This window comes from Rhincodon typus, chromosome 48 (genome assembly GCF_021869965.1).
Source record: "Rhincodon typus isolate 14 chromosome 48, sRhiTyp1.1, whole genome shotgun sequence".
NCBI classification, from domain to species: Eukaryota; Metazoa; Chordata; class Chondrichthyes; order Orectolobiformes; family Rhincodontidae; genus Rhincodon; species Rhincodon typus.
Window position 1 is genome coordinate 6,286,543 of NC_063379.1, and position 15,038 is coordinate 6,301,580.

Here is a 15,038-nt window from a genome sequence, read left to right on the forward strand (position 1 = left end):
CAAATCCACAATCTTCGAGCAGGACAAAAGCAGCATATTGCATGAGATCACCACATACTACAAGTTTCCTTCCAAGCCAATCACCATCCCAATTGGGAAATATATATGACCATTTTTTAAGTTTCTTAGTTTCAAAGTCCTCCATAATGATATTATAAGTCTATGTACAATACATGGAAAGCAACAGTTCAAGAAAGCAGCTCACCAACACATTCTCAGCAGCCACGAGGCTTTAATCAATAAATGCTGGCCCAGCCAGTGATGCCCATAAATGGATTAGAATTCACAAAAAATGTTTTCTAATCATGACTAATGTGTTTTAGGTTTTGTGAGTTTTAAGGTTTTGTAAGCTGATTGGGTGTAGTCAGTACCTTGCTTGTTGTGAAGAACTAAAGCGATAAGCTGTTGGAATAATCTGTCAGTCTTTCAAAGACACGGACGACACACATAGGATGACACAGACATTGACATTAACAGAACAGATTCCTCACACGTGAAATAGATAGAACCAATGCAAAATGTACTCGTATCTGGACAGAAGAATATTTGGAAACAGAGTTAAATTATTGTCATGAAAATGTTAAGGTGTGGAACATCTGTATTCAAGGGAAAAATAATTGGATATTTTCAAAGTGCTTGGGCTAAACTATAATTTGATCCAGGATGTAATAACCAGACTCATCATTCGTGCACTATGTTTTCATTAGATTTCAGTTTTAAAATTGAACTAAACAAATGGGTGGATTTGTTTGTTGGACAATCAAATGGCTATGATCAAAGGATTAATGATCTTCAATAATGAGACTTTGCTGTTAATGGTCAATAAAATGTTGAAAATATCTGCATAAAATTTCTATCTCAAGTCACACACAGGGATGTTGGTTGGGGTCATGCTGGCCATCAATGTGGATGCACAGTTCTGTTTGGACACTGGTTTTGTGGAGCTGACAGGCACTGGATATGGTTGATGAGGGATTCAATGCAAGATGCCCTGTGCTGAGGTATTCCATCACCTTCATAACACCTTAATTAAAGATCTGGTCCAGGACGCAGAATTCTGGAGCTTATGTGGTACACTAGACATCATCAACATCGCCGAACTCTTGAGACATGGTCATTGGCAGGTCATTTGTATAAATGGTGAAAATTGCACTAAGCTTTGTGCTAGTCCATTGGCCAATCTACTCCATGCACTTCCCCCTTGTTCAAGGACATCTGTAAATTGTCTGTTGTGAGGGAATGTTTGAATAACTGTCCTGATCCAGTTTGGAAGCTGTCTGGGCAGATTTTGGAGACAGTCACTCTTTACAGGAGATGGCAGTGTGGTCCAGCAAGACTATATTTGGATTCAGGCCTTTTCGTTAGTATTCTGATGTATATGCTAGTGCAAAGGTCATGTGTTTACACATCTGAACATGAATCAGCTGTTTTCTGCAGTTATTGAACTCGGAAATAATCAGCTGGTCACTATAGTTACTAAACTGAGCAATAATTAAGTGGGTACTCTGATTATTGAAGTGAACAATAATTAAGTAATCTTCAAATGAAAAAAAAATTGGCTTGGGATGATTTTAAAATTCAAAGAAATAACTCTTTATTGGAGAAACTTTAAAAATATACTGACCGTCAGTATATTTCTCACAGATTAATTCAGCATCAATTAAACACAGAAATGTAGAAACATAGAAGATAGAAGGAACAGGAGGCCATTTGGCCCTTCAAGCCTGCTCTGTCGTTCTTCACGATCATGGTTGATTGTCCAATCAGTAGCCTAACCCTGCTTTCTCCTCATAACCTTTGATCCCATTTGCCCCAAATGCTATAACTAGCTGCCTCTTGAATACATTCAAAGTTTTGGCATCAACTGCTTCCTGTGGTAATGAGTTCCACACGCTCACCACTCCTTGGGTGGAGAAATGTCTCCTCATCTCCGTCCTAAATAGTCTACCCCGAATCTTCATACTGTGACACCTGGTTCTGGACGGTCACACTCACAGAATCCCACTTTAGAATGTCCCAGACAGCACTATGATCATCTCAGGTCAGGTCCTGTCCCACCGGCAGGACAGAGCCAGCAGAGGTAACAGCTCCGTGGGATACAGTCAAGAGGTGGGTGTCCCCTGGAAGTGCTCAACATTGATGCTGGACCCCATGAAGCCTCGTGGCATCAGGTTAAACACGGGCACGGAAACATTCTGCTGGTTATCAATTACCACATCCCTTGAATTTCTCTATTTGAACACAACATTGAAGGTGGAGAGGACAGGGAATGTATTCTGTGTGAGAGGCTTCAGTGTCTATCACCAAGAGAGACTCAGCAGCACCACCTGCTGACTGAGCTGGGACAGTCCAAAAGGACACAGCTACTGGACTGGGGCTGCAGCAGGGGGTGAGGGGCAAAAACATCATTGATCGCACTGTCACCAATCTGCCTGCTGCACGTTTTATAGACACTTCAACATGTTGTGTGACACTATCTCTGTGCTAAATGGGGCAGACTTCAAACAGATCTAGCAACTCATGACTACATGTCCATGAGGTTCAATGGGCCATCAGCTGCAGCAAAAGTATACTTTGCATGACTCACAGACAATCAGCCTGAATTATCTGATTGCAGGGTTGGAATTTTAGGGAGAGGTTGGGTTTTTGTTCCCTGGAGCAATGGAAACTGAGGAGTGATCTTATCGAGGTTCATAAAATGATGAGGGGCATGGACAGGGTGAATAGTCAAGATCTTTCACCTATGGTAAGGGGGTCCAAAATTTGATAGTGTAGGTTTAAAGTGAGAGGGGAAAGATTTAATAGGGACATGAGGGGCAACTTTTTCACACAGAGAGTAGTGTATTTATGGAACGAGCTGCCAGAGAAATTGGTGAGAACGGGTACAATTACAACATTTAAAAGACATCAGGGTGCTGGCAAATTTGTCTAGGTCAGGCAGGGATGTCTGGTCGACACTGATGAGGTGGACTGAAAGGTTTGTTACGTGCTTTATGACTGTCTGATTCTACATCTCCCACTCTACCATTACCAGCAAGCCAGGGTTTCAACTCTGGTTCAATGAAGAGCACAAATAGTCATGCAAACAACAACACTGAATACCAATGTATGAGGTGACAACCTGGTGAGGCTACAAAAGAGGACTACTTGCATATGCAAAAAGTGATGGACAGAGCTAAGCGATCACACAACCAATGAAACTCTGCTTTCTCCCCAATGATGCTGTCAGACATGTTGGGTTCTGCCAGTAATTTCTGATTTTGCATCAGATCTGAGCTCTGCAGCCTTGCCACATTTAGTCAGAAAAGATGGTGGACAATTAAACAAACCACTGGGTGAGGAGGCTGTTCTCCAACAACTAAATCCTCAGTTATAGGCAAGCCCAGTACATCAAGGCAAAAGATAAAGTTGAAGCATTTGCAACAATCTTGCACCAAAAATACCGAGGAGTTGATCCAGTTCAGCCTCCACCTCAGGTTCCCACGTTCTCAGATACCAGTCTCCAGACAATTCACTTCACTCCACCTACATTATGGGACAACGGGAGGCACTGGATACTGCAAAGTTTGTGGGTCCAGACAACATCAGTCTCTAAAAATTGTCATATGGTTAGTAAAGACGTTCCAGTCCAGCTGCGGTGCTGGCATGTACCCATAATGTGAAAAATTACCCAGTCATGTTCTGCACATAAACAGGACGGCAAATCTGATGTGGTCAATTAATGACTCATCTGTCCATTCTCTAATATGATAATGTGAAGGAAGGTGTCATCAACAGTGTTATAAAGCAATACGTGGTCAGCAATAACCTGCTCACAGATGCCCAGTTGGGGTTCTGCCAGGTTCTGCCACTCAGCCGATTACAGCCTTGGCTCAAAAAAGTTGAACTCCTGAGGAGCAGTGAGAGTAACTTGCCGAAACATCAAGACGCCGTTTGACCAAGTGTGACATTTGGAGCCCAAGTAAAACTACAGTCGATGAGAATCTGTGGAAAACTCGATGTTGTTTGCAGTAGTATCTGGCAAGAAGGAAGATGGCTGTTGTTGTTAGTGTCAGTAATCTCAGCTCAGGACATCCCTGCAGGAATTTCTCAGGGTAGTGTCCGAGGTCAAACCATCTTCAGCTGCTTCATCAATGAACTTCCCTCCGACATAAGGTCAGAAGTGGAAATGTTCACTGATGACTGCACAATGTTCAGCACCATTCGCAACTCCTCAGGTACTGAAACAGTCCAGGTCCAAGTGCAGCAAGACCTGGACAACACCAGGTCTCTTGGGTGAGAAGTAACGCTTGCAGCGCACAAGTGCCAGTCATGAGCCATCTCCAAGAAGGTAGAATCTAATCATCTCTCCTTGACATTCAATGGCATTATCATCTCTAAATACCGACAGTAACAACATTCTGTGGGTTCCTGATTTACAACATCTGCAGTTCTTTCGGTTTTTAACATCCTGTGGGTTACCATTGCCAAGAAACTGAATTGGACTCGCCATATAAACAGTGTGGCTCCAAAAGCAGATCAGGGACTAAGTTTCCTGCAGCAAATAACTCACATTCTGAATCCCAAAATTTGTTCACCATCTGTATAATGGAATGCACCACTTTCCTGGATAAATGTAACTCCAACAACACTCAAGAAGCTTGACACCATACAGGGTAAAGCAATCCATTTGATTAGCACCTCATCCATAAATATTCACTCCCTGTACCACTGATGCACAGGAGCAGCAGAATGGACCGTCTAGAAAATGCTCTGCACAAAGTTACCAAGGCCCCAATTAAAGTATATTCCAAATGCATGATAACTATCAAACAGAAGGGCAGAGGCAGCAGATAAATGGGAAAATTGACGTGGAATTTAAAATCCTGGAAAATCCCTCCTCTCCCTCCCCTTCACACCACTGAGCAATTGTTCCTACACCGTCAGGACTGCAGTGGCACAAGTGGTTCCCACCACATTCTCAAGGGCAATACATTCTGACCCAGCCATCAAAGGCTAAGTCCCCTTAATTAATTGATGATTAATTGATGATTAATTGTTGTATGTGTAAACACTTTCGTGCATGTGGCTGACACTTTCAGATGGATTGTGTGTGTGCGTTTGTTTGTGTTTGTGTTTGTGTTTGTGTGTGTCTGTGTGTGTGTGTGTGTGTGTGTGTGTGTGTGTCTGTGTGTGTGTGCGTGTGTGTGTGTCTGTGTCTGTGTGTGTGTGTGCGCATCTGTGTGTGTGTGTGTGTGTATTTGGACAGGAAGGGGCGTAACCGTTGCCATAAGGGAATTCAGCAAATTGTCAAATGTTCAGTTCAATTACATTTTAACCATGGTAACATGTATTGAGCAGACAGCAGTGCCAGCTGAATTTTTTTTGAAAAACTTCTGAACTGCGAAGCATTTTCAGACAGCACTATCAGGAAGTGGTTAGTCCTGTCCCTCTCTCAACCAGGTGTCTGTAATGGCCACAACATCATAGTCCCATGTACTTATCCAGGCTTGAAGTTGATCTGCCTTACCTATAATACTCCTTGCATTGAAATAAACACACTTCGGCCGATTAATACTATTGAATTCATTTGCCTGTTTCTGCCTGTCATTTCTTTCTGAATTACTGGTCCCAAAATCTACTTTCCCCTCAATCCCTTCACTTGCTGACAACCCGTTCTGGTTCCCAGCCTCCTGCCACTCCAGTTTAAACCATCCCGAGTAGCACGAGCAAACCTCCCCATGAGGACATTCGTTCCCCTCCAGTTTAGGTGCAACCCGTCCCTCTTGTACAGGTCACCTCTGCCAAACAAGAGGTCCCAATGATTCAAGAACCTGAAACCTCGCCTCCTGCACCAGCTCCTTAGCCAAGCATTAACTTGTCCTATCTTTCTATTCCTTGCCTCACTAGCATGCAGCACTGGCAGTAACCCAGAGATTACTACCCTTGAGGTCCTGCTTTGCAGCCTCTTTCCTAACTCACTGTGCTCACTCTGCAGGACCTCATCCCCTTTCTGCCTATGTCATTGGTGCAATGTGCACAATGACCTCTGGCTCCTCACCCTCCCGCTTAAGAAGTTTGTGCAATGGCTCAGAGATGTCCTTGACCCCGGCACCAGGAAGGCAACACACCATCCTGGAGTCTCAAACATGGCCATCTGTCTGTGCCCCGAACCAGTGTATCTCCTGCCACTGTTACTCGCTTGGACCTTAAGCGACCCTGTTGTACAGCAGAGCCGGTTTTGATGCCATCAGCCTGGGAAAGTATCCCTTATGCCTTTTTCACCTCCTTATTCACCAGCCTTGTTGCTATCATGGATCTGTGGAAATGCACGGCAGGTTATCCCTGACTCCCTGAACTTCATAGGCTCCTACTATTCATCATGTACTCCATCACCTTGTCCGCCCTCCCAAATATATCAGCTCACAATTTCTACGATTGATATACCCCTACCCGATCTAAGGCTTTCCTTTTTGCTATTTCCCACACAAACAAATTCATGTCATCTGCCACCTTACTGATCAAACTCCGTCCATCTATGTCCAAATCATTAATATACACTGCAACCACCATCCTTAGTCCTGTCTGTTGCAATGCATTCACCCATTTGTTTCCTGACAACTGGCCTCCTTTCTTTTCTCACTCTGCCATACGTATTCGGTACCTGTTAAGTTTAACCACCCTGCCACGGGAAGCCTCGCTCAGTTTGAAGGAACCATTGCCTTGGCCAATAGTCTGGGCTGAATTTTCCTCATTAACTCATTCATGGGAAGTTGGTGTCACTGGTCAGACCAGCATTTATTGCCCAGAAGGGAGATAAGAATCAACCACATTGTTGTGAATCCCTACAGAGTCGAAAGAGGCCATTCAGCCCATCAAGTCAGCACTGACTCTCAAAGAGCATCCCACGCTTTCCCTGCAGCCCTGCATTTACCATGATCAACCCACACACGCCACATATCCCTCGATACTATGAGAGCAGTTAGCATGGCCAATCCACCTAAACTGCACTTCTTTGGACTGTGGGAGGAAACCGGAGCACCCGGAGGAAACCCACACAGACACAGGGAGAATGTGCAAACTCCACACAGACAGTCATTTGAGGGTGGAATTGAACCTGGATCCCTGGAACTGTGAGGCAGCAGTGTTAACCACTGGGCTGCCCTAGTCGTGTGGTGGCCTGGCCAGGTCAGGATGGCAGATTTTCTTTCCTAAAGAGGCACATGGGCTTTTCCCCTTAACAATGGTCATCAGTAGACCCTTAATTCCAAATTTTTATAGAATTCAAATGGCACCGTCTGACACGGTGGTATTTGAGACCAGTTTCCCAGAATATTACCTGGGTTCCTGGATTAACACAACGGCAATAGTACCACAGGGCCATCAAATACTGTTTGGACACAAAGTTCCTCTAATGGGAGGCCCATGATATGGAATTTATCTTGTGCCCTTGTAGCCACTGTGTTCATGTGGTGCGTCCAGTGACTTTCTGGTCAATGGTAACCCCCAGGAAGTTGATAGTGGGGGATTCAGTAATGGTAACACCATTGAATGTTGAGGGGCAGTAGTTAGATTGTAGCATTAAACAGTTAGATTGTCTCATGGTCATTGGCTGGTATTTGTGAGGTATGAATGTTCCTTGCCAGTACAGATATTATTCTATCCTCTATTGCTGGTGTCAATCCTTTAGTCTCATGCGTGCTGTTTTCTGGGCATGCCCTTCGTTTCTTTTATCTGTCACACTTACATTCAGTTCTGCACTGGGACATTATTACTTTTGCCAATTAACATCCACTTGCGCTTTATCCTATCCCGGATTTTCCCATCAGTTTTTTTTTTCTTTGCCTAACTATGAACTTCCAAATAAATGGTAGCCCCCTCTGATAAACAGTCCCAACTAGAATCATCTGACCTTCCCCATTTCACACTTGCTGCTGAGCCCTTGCTGAGAGAACAGACCAGGGCAGGGTCAATTCCCCCAAACCCCATCCCCTTACTTCTCTTTACCGCAAACTCTCATCCCTCACCGTTTCCCCTCACACTCATTTGCTTGCTTTCTCTCTCTCTCTCTCTCGATTTTGTTTGCTTTCCCTCTCTCACACATTCACTTTCTCCCTTTCGCTCTCTCTCCACCTTTCACCTCTCTCACTTGCTCTGTTGTTCACTCACTCTTTCTTTCTATCTCTTTGCCACATTCGTGCTCTCTCTCTCTCATTCTCTGTCTTACTCACTCTATTTCACTCTGTCTCTATTTGTTGTCTCTTGCTTTCTTTACTTGCTTGCTGCGTCTCTCTCATTCTCTCGTGGTCTCTCTCTTGCTCGTTCTGACATGCTCGCTCTCTCACTCCTCTCACACACACTCACTCTCTGTCTCCCGGTCACCTTACTCACTATCTCTCTCTCTTGCTCTGTCTACTTACTTGCGATGTCTCTCTCATTCTCTCATGCTTTCTCTCTCTTGCTTGTTCTGACACTCTCTCTCGCTCCTCTCTCTCTCTGTCCCGGTCATTCCACTTGCTTTAGCTCTCTCTCACTCTCTCGCTCTCTCTCACTCTTTCTCTGTCTTGCTCGCTTTTTTTCTCAGACATTCTCAGAGGATACTTTCTAAACATTCATCCTCAATAGGCAGTGGATACAGAGATGTTGAATATTGGTAAGGCAGAGCTAGAGAAATTCTCTGCAATCAAGGAGCTAAAAGGTTCTCCAGCCTCATTGAGAATGTGAAGTGATGAGATCAGCCATGAATGTACTGAACAGCGGAGGAAGGTGCGGGAGCTGAGTGGATAACTTTTGCGGCTAATTCTATGCTTATCTGGTCATTGGTCCTTACATCCTGCAGCACAGCTCGAGATACACGCTGGCACAGAAATGCACTTTTACAGGAATATGCAACAATAAAATAATTGCAGGTTACATTGCAAACACAAGGGCAGAAAGGACACTGATTGAGATGCATCAAATCAGTTTGGGATAAGTATATCAGTCATAGTGTTGTGCCTAAATTACCAGAAGCTGTGTTTAATTCAGCTACTGATAAAGGAATCTGACAGGCAATCAAATACTGAAACAATGATTTAAAATTTATTGCATGGAGCAGCCAAAATAAGATCCCTCATGTAAGCAAATTAAGCCTCACAGCTGAACTCAGCTATCGCCAAATTAATGGTGGAATTTAGCTACAATTCCAACTATCAGCGTCTATCTTTGGATATGTCCAGGGTTTGGTCCTTCTACAGTGTTGTTCTCCGGATTTCTGCTGCTGAAGAAGTGGAAAGAGTTATTATTGATTCTTTCAACCAAAAACGGTTATGAAAGTTCTGAAGTCTACACTGTCACAATTATCAAAGTTACAATTATAGTATCGAATCCCTACAATGTAGAAGTAGACCATTTGGGCCATTGAGACCATACCAACCTTCTAAAGAGCATCCCATCCAGTCCCACCCCCTTAGCCTGCACAAGGAGAATGTGCAGGGAGAACCCTACTGTCAACAGATGTTTGATTGATGAGAATTTGAGTATTGCTTCAAAGAATCACATTTAATCAAATCTTTCCAGCTTCCATGTTTCAGGGCTTACAGACTCATGCAGACAAAAGGAAAGTACATGCATTGTTCCTCATCCAATTTAACAAGAATCATCTGGTTCATTCATCAGGGCAATGCTGTAAACAATCACAGCCAACTTGCCAGGTCCAAAATTAAATGAAGATTGGCAGTTAAGTGTCAGTCATCATTTAACTGGTCTATTATCTTTGGCAGCCATGGCCTCTTTAAGCCAGATACCATTTGCCAACCTATCTGTATTGTCTTTTCACACAGCATGACTCTGTTGTTTCCAAATACATTGAGATTTATTCAGAACACCCTGATCAGTTCGAGCTTAAAGGCTTGGACCAGGTGTGTGTGTGATACGCAACCTGATGTCAATCAGCCATCAGCGATCAGTGGAGCTTTGAGTCAGCATTGCTGAATCAGCAATAAACATGCACTGTCACAGAAAACACAAAGCATGCACTGTCAGTGGGCAGTGACAATAAGATTTAGGTCAGTCGTGTATCTGGATGGACAGTATCAGTCAGAGTGAGGTCAGAGATGTCTCCATTATTGGAAGCCGATCTTGTTCACGGAGTCCCCTTCCCTCAGGAAAGGCAGAATGTTCTCGTCACTTCGTCCTTCATGTAACTCCAGATCCTGGGCAATTGGGGATGGGGAATAAATGCTGACCTCGGCAGCAATGCACACATTCAGTGTGTGAGAAGATTCACATTTCAATCAGTGAGTGAATCTTGTTTAAAGAGGGCAGCTCCTACCCTAGAGTACAGAAGGACAGCTCTGAAACATATTTTCACACTTGGAATAAAAAATCTCGATGCAGCATTAGTTGAAATAATTTGTGATCTCGGGATGGAGCTCATGGTGTTTGAATGGACAGTGTTATTGCTGGCAGATTCCAGATTCTGTTTCTGTTATTTCATTATGATGTACTGAGCAGCAACACTCCTTCATAATTGGGATTAAACTTGTTATTGTAATTAGTTTGCTCATTGACAGAAATTTGAAAACCAGCAACAAAGCTGAGCAATGCTGTAATCTCAATCTCCACAAGGACCTTCCACACAGTATAAGGCAATGTCTCTGGGAATGCATCAGCTCAGGGTTTCAGAGTTTCAAGGAGCTTGTCAGATGCCTGAAGGGACAGATCACCTCACATGGAAAAATGCATCGACCAATTCAAAACATGGAGAAGATGTTCTACGTCATCCTTGGTTTTGTTGGCATCCCTCGTATGGCATAATGACAACTGAACTTGTTTTAATCTGCTGCTGATCTGTTCTCTGGTTTCACCTTTGGAACAATAAATTCTCCAGCTCACTGACCGTTCAGCCTTAACCAGACACCAGAACACTGACAGCAGTTCACTGAACAGCATTCTCTTTTGAAGGTATGAGGAGAGATCAGACAAGTTAGTTCTGAAGAAGGGTCACTGGACCCGAAATGTTAACTCTGCTTTCTCTCCCACAGATGCTGCCAGTCCTGCCAGGAAATTTCTGTCTTTGTTATACAAATAAGCCTTGTTTTTGCAAGAATTTTGAAGGTTAATAGATGATCTGAGCGAAGTTCTAGGAGGTAATAACAGGAAAAGACAGGAAAAGAGAAACTATTTCCATTGGTTGGGCACTGTAGGATGAGGGAGCAGAGTCTGAGAATGAGGGCCAGAGAGTTCAGGTGAGATGTTAGGAAGCACTTTTACACACAAAGGGTGGGAGGGGTTTGGAACTGTCTTCCACAAATGGCAGTGGATGGATCAGTTGTTAATTTTAAATATGACACAGTTTTGAAGTATTGAATGTGAAGTTTTGAAGTATTAAATATCACACAGTATTGAAGGATATCCATCCCATACTGATTTGTAAAGCTTCATCTAACTACCATCCCTTCTGGAAATTCTCTCCTTCTCACCGTCTCTGATCAGGGAATTCAAATCTTGACAGATTGACGTCCTGATCCCTGCACATCGAGACATTTGTCATAGACAGATGTGTAGATTTACTGTGTAAATGTCATAGCAGTGCTAACACTCACACACTGTCACTAAGGGAGCCCTGCATGCTCTGTTATGCTGCACTTGTGTAAGACACATGGAGTAGCCTTATTTGAAACCCTATGCACATTCTGATGACCTGTTTCTTGGTTTTGTTGTGGCTCTGATCAGGATTTAGTCCAATGCTAACAGCAAGGAATAACCTGATCCAAGGAGAAGGGGACAGTCTGGTTTATTGACAGTCCAATCAACAGTCCAATTACTGAGTTGGGATGAGGTTTCTAATGGGGTTCTGTGCCTGCCAGGAGCTGCAGCTGAGAACTGTAAGAACGTATTGCACTCATTCATATAGTTACTCTGTAACCAAATAAAATCATAGACTTCCTTCTGCTCTCTTATGAGGGGCCGTGAGCTCAGTCTCTGACCAAACTCTGGAGTGACTGGGCTCGAGGACAATCTGAAGTAGGTGCGAAAGTCTTAAAATTCAATTTCACTCAATCCCAACCACTTCCACTCACACAGTGCTCCAGTTTATGGGGGTAAAATCTTATTATTGCTCTCTGGAACAGGCAGGGGGTATTTCTGATCAGTAATTCACTGCTTCTTTTCCCATTTGTCCACAGTTAATTTGCTGGCGATTGTTATCCTTTCCAATGGAGAGTGCTGTGTTTCTCTTTGCACTATTCGCTACATGATCCTTATGACAGCGTCAGACCTGATGGTCATTATCATCGAGTTTGTACTGTGGAAATAACTGTGTTATTATTACCCACAATGTTTCCTGGACATCACTCCTGCGTGTAGTGTTATTGGGGCCCTGTGTCGTGCGGGTACTGTCTATACTGTTGGTTCATTTTCTCCTTTGATCTGCCATTCGCTTTAATTCTGTTGCTCAATGCTATGACAGTCAGACACAGTTTTGTGACCAGTTGAGTCCGGAAGAGGCTGAAGGGTGAGAGCAAAGGAGAGAATCGCAGAGACCCAGAGATGGAGAGCAGAAGGAAAACTGTGATTTTGCTGTTCACCATCTTTGGGAGCATGATTCTCCCGTGGTTAATCTATGTTGTAAATTTCTTATATTATGTCATTCAAGGAATCAATCATGCCAATTACACACCTTTTCAATATCACTTCCGTAAAGTTGGTTTTATGCTGCAAGTTAAGTTGTTGCATAAACACACTTATTTATGCAGCAACATTGTCTAGGTTTAGAGCAAAGATCAGAAACACAGTAAGATACCTGATTACACAAATTACTTGTGTTATGAATAAATAAAACTCCTCAGTGAGGCCACAGAAGGGTCTCATTGTTTCCTGACCATGAAATGATTTTTTTTGTTCACTCGTTGTATGTGGGCATCACTGGCTGGGTCAGCATTGATAACCTGTCCTTAGTTGCCCCTTGAGAATGTGGTGTGGAGCTGCCTTCCTGCACCATGTGCTTTCAGTGGACTCACAATGCCCTTAAGGAGGGAATACTAGGAAGTGACCCAGTGATGCTGAAGAAACGACAACATATTTCCATGTTAGAATGGTGAGAGGCTTGAAAGGGAAATTGCAGGATGTGGCGTATCTGTTGTCCATGTCAGTTTAGATGGAAATGGTCGTGTGGTTGGAAGGTGCTGTCTGAGGACCTTTGGTGAATTTCTGCAGTGCATCTTGTAGCTAGTACACACTGCTGCTATTGAGCGTCAGTGGTGGAGGCAGTGGATATTTGTCGATGTCGGATTGCATTGTCCTGGATGGTGTCAAGCTTCTCGCGTGTTTGTTGGAACTGCACCGATCCAGGCAAGTGGAGAATATTCCATCCCATCCTGACAGAGTCCTTATCCCAGTGCAGGGGGAGAGGTGAGCTGGTAACCTGAGGAGTCCCCATCATAGCACAGTTCAAAGGAATTGTCTGGGGAAATGGAATTTCCTTCTGGATAGGTAATTCCTATCAGCTTGGACATTTCTAATGAAATTAAATAGGATAGTTACTCAAAAAATGTTCCACTATTAAATACATGGTTTCACTCCTCAGTAACAATTCAACAGACCCAATACTAATGCCATAAACAGCCAACTATGAGCTGTTTCGATGTGAAAAATTGTGGCAGGTAATTACATGACGTTATCAGAACCCACCCACCAAACATTTATTTCTGCAGCAATGTTGCCTTGGTTCAGCGTTAGGTTCAGTAACACAGTAAAACATCTAGTTACATGAATTCCTTATCTTATGAATAAATAATACTTTTGTATCATAATAAATGGCTGGGCTCCCTATTTTTCAGTATCAAGCTTCCCAATTCCAGTGGGCTGCTACTCCAGTGCAGTCCCAGACGGAAACTTCCTGCCATGGTGAAAACAGTCAAAATATTGCAACCTTTGAGTTGAAAGTGATACAATGCTAACGTCTTCTGGCCGGCCCACGCCACTGTTCCGGGGGTCATGGAGGATGAAAACCCTCAAGGATTCAGTAAAAGAGGGAGGGCAGCAGGCTCACAGCACCATCCAAACTGACAGCATTATCAGTACTGATACACACACACACACACACACACACAGGGCTGGTGTGGAGAGGGTTGCAATTGGACTGAGTTCCCTCAGTGTGGAACATGCTAATGTGGAGAAACGTTGTCTTTCCTCTGCAATGTGGAAATGATTTGTCTTTGAGCAGTATTCCTGACATTACACACATTAAATAGAGAGTTTCCACTGCAGTTGTATCCAGGCACCTCTGAGTGAACCAATTCCTAAGGAGACAGGGTGAATTTTATTACAATTTCTGCAGCTTACAATGTTTTCTGATGTCCTCTCACAAATTCAAAGTGAGAAAGGATTCAAAGGTGGAGGAAATGAGACCAGCACTTATCCTCATTTCTTAGGGACAACATCTTAAGGGATTGGTTAAAACTGCTCTGTGTCTCCAAAGGCGTTCTTTGAAGAATGAAACAAATGTGCAATATGAGAGATTCACAGATTGCGAAGTTTTCTCCGAAGAAAATTACTGCTGGTGCGTCCAGCAGAGGGTGGCATTGTATCACTTCAAACACAACGGGAAGAGAGGGAGAGAGAGAGAGAGACACTATGACTTTGGTTCATCACATTTTCGTTCATTTATTCCCACTTCCATCAAGACAAAGTGATTCCCATTGCAGGCAGAGATGGACGGACACATACAAACACACACACACACACACAAATAGAGACACACAGCAACATGAGCATCAACATTATCACCTAAAACATAAGAAGGACAGACAGAGAGAGGGGTTTGACCCATTTCAATGGCTCCACCCCCAAAGCAACAGAGATCCCATTGCACAGAGATACAGACGCAGAAATACGCACAAACATAGATACATTCTGTGACATTAACACACAAAAGACTCAAACGGACAGAGATAGATACAGAGATGCACACAGATACACACAATCAAAAAACCACAATGTAATACACAGAGTAATGTACACAAATACACATAGACATATCTGCAGACACACATAGTCACTCACACAGATGCATAGAC